Below are 2,023 nucleotides of genomic sequence, written 5' to 3' on the forward strand. Positions count from 1 at the left end.
TGTGAGTTCTCATTTACATTAAGTCGACATCAAGTCTAAGTTGACATCAAAGTCTGACATTCAAGGTTCGACATAATCTGTTCCTACTGTACCTTATCCCACCATATTTTCTACCACCCTCCAACAGAGTTTCTCTGTTCAAATTAGACTTGTTTCTTCTCTGTTGCACAAACATAACATACTAACTCCTACATTTATACCTTTGATCATATTGTTTCCCTTCCTTGAAGTCCTGTTCTCCTGTAGCCTTTATTCTGGCATATGTATTCAATTATTATTCATCCATTAAGGTCCAACTCACATTCCACTTTCCTGTGAATCCTTTCTTGAATATCCTAGCCCTCAATGAGCATCCTTTTTTCTGAATTATATTATTTATAGGCTTTAGGGCAAATTAACTCATCATTATATATTTGTATTTGTAATTCTTTAGTTTCAGTGTACAAATATTACCAAGAAGATAAACCATTTCAGCAGATGGGCTAAACCAGGTTGAGGATAACCACCAGGCCTCAAACCTATTGATGAGTTAGAGTGATGTCTACCACAAGCATGTGAAGATTTCCCCCTAGTAGAATGGGCAGATGAGAACAATTTGTTCCAATGGCCAGAAAGGCAGCTGAAGCAAGCTCAGTAGAGCACTTAGAGCTTGGTGAGACAGCAAAGACACTAAAGTCATTCACTGAATCCTGGGACACTGCCAGTCATCCTGACTTGTCATGCTCCTGGATGTCAATAACTCTGGAAGAATGAGGTTGATGACTTTGTGCTACTCTGTCTCCTGTGCACATCAAGACATCATCCCGTGATGGCATTGGTCCTCTTCAGAAATAAAGGACAAACAATATTCCCAAGAGGAATCTGGAATATCTCTGTTTTCTAAATATTTTGGGTTGTTATTCTGGGAAATTCCTTGTGGAAGACAGTGATATGGAAAATTATAGAGAGCAACAGCTACCAGCACCTTCTAATACGTACTGAAACAAAACATACATAAAGCATACAAAACTTCACATCATGGAAATGTAGGACTACACTCTGATGCTATTACCTAGGGCAGTACCATAAATCAAATACCCTGTATAAGTCTTTGGAAGAATAGTTATAAAATGGTTAGCTCAGATGCAAGTTCTAACTTTCTTATAACCAAACCTCTTTTTGTTTTGAGCTTTGTGGACCTTTGTATTTATAATGAATATTGGTGATTAAAGCATGGGAGATGCTAGATGCTGAAGTTCTGAGATTTAGATGATTGCAAAAAGCCATAGAAGTGAGAAGTCCATTACTGTGAGCCCAGAGTATAGGAAGTCTCTGACATAAGGGTTGTTATTCCATAAACATTTTATGTTTATTAATCTTGTTTATTCATAGTTTGCCTTGAGGACAAGAACTGTATTTCTTCTCTTTTCTTTATTTTACCTAGCACAAAGTAAATACTTGGTAAATATATGTATTTCGTCCTTTTCACTTAATAAACAGTAGTCAAACTATGTATCTAGCATTGTGCTTAGTACAATGGGATATGAAATCAAAACAAATCATGTTTTTACCCAGAAAGAACTTACAATATATTTGGTGAAATAGAGCATATTTTCATGGGACTATTAGTAAACAAATCAGCAAAAACTAAAGAGCTAAATTGTGTAGTAACAACCACATGTGCAATAGATATATCAAAAAATGAAATTAAGTTAAATGTAATCTAAGTGGTGATTCTTGACATTTATATCACACTTTAATATTTGCGAAGCACTTTAAGCACTTCATTTGCATTATCTTATGTGATCCACCACTTCATCCTAGTGAGGCTGTATGGTGGCTAGTATATTTTTAATCCCATTTTAAAGATGAAATACTGAGTCCACACAAGTTTAATTGAGAATGAATTGTCAAGCTGGTAGCCCAAGTCATTACCAAACTGATTTTGAAAAATAGGTAGGGACTGTCAACAGACTTTCCTCAACTAATATCAAATATTTCCATTTTTTTTGGTATCATCTTAAAACAAATCTTTATCAAGAAA

The sequence above is a fragment of the Vombatus ursinus genome, unplaced genomic scaffold (assembly GCF_900497805.2).
Source record: "Vombatus ursinus unplaced genomic scaffold, bare-nosed wombat genome assembly UNPS02014805.1, whole genome shotgun sequence".
Lineage (NCBI taxonomy): Eukaryota > Metazoa > Chordata > Mammalia > Diprotodontia > Vombatidae > Vombatus > Vombatus ursinus.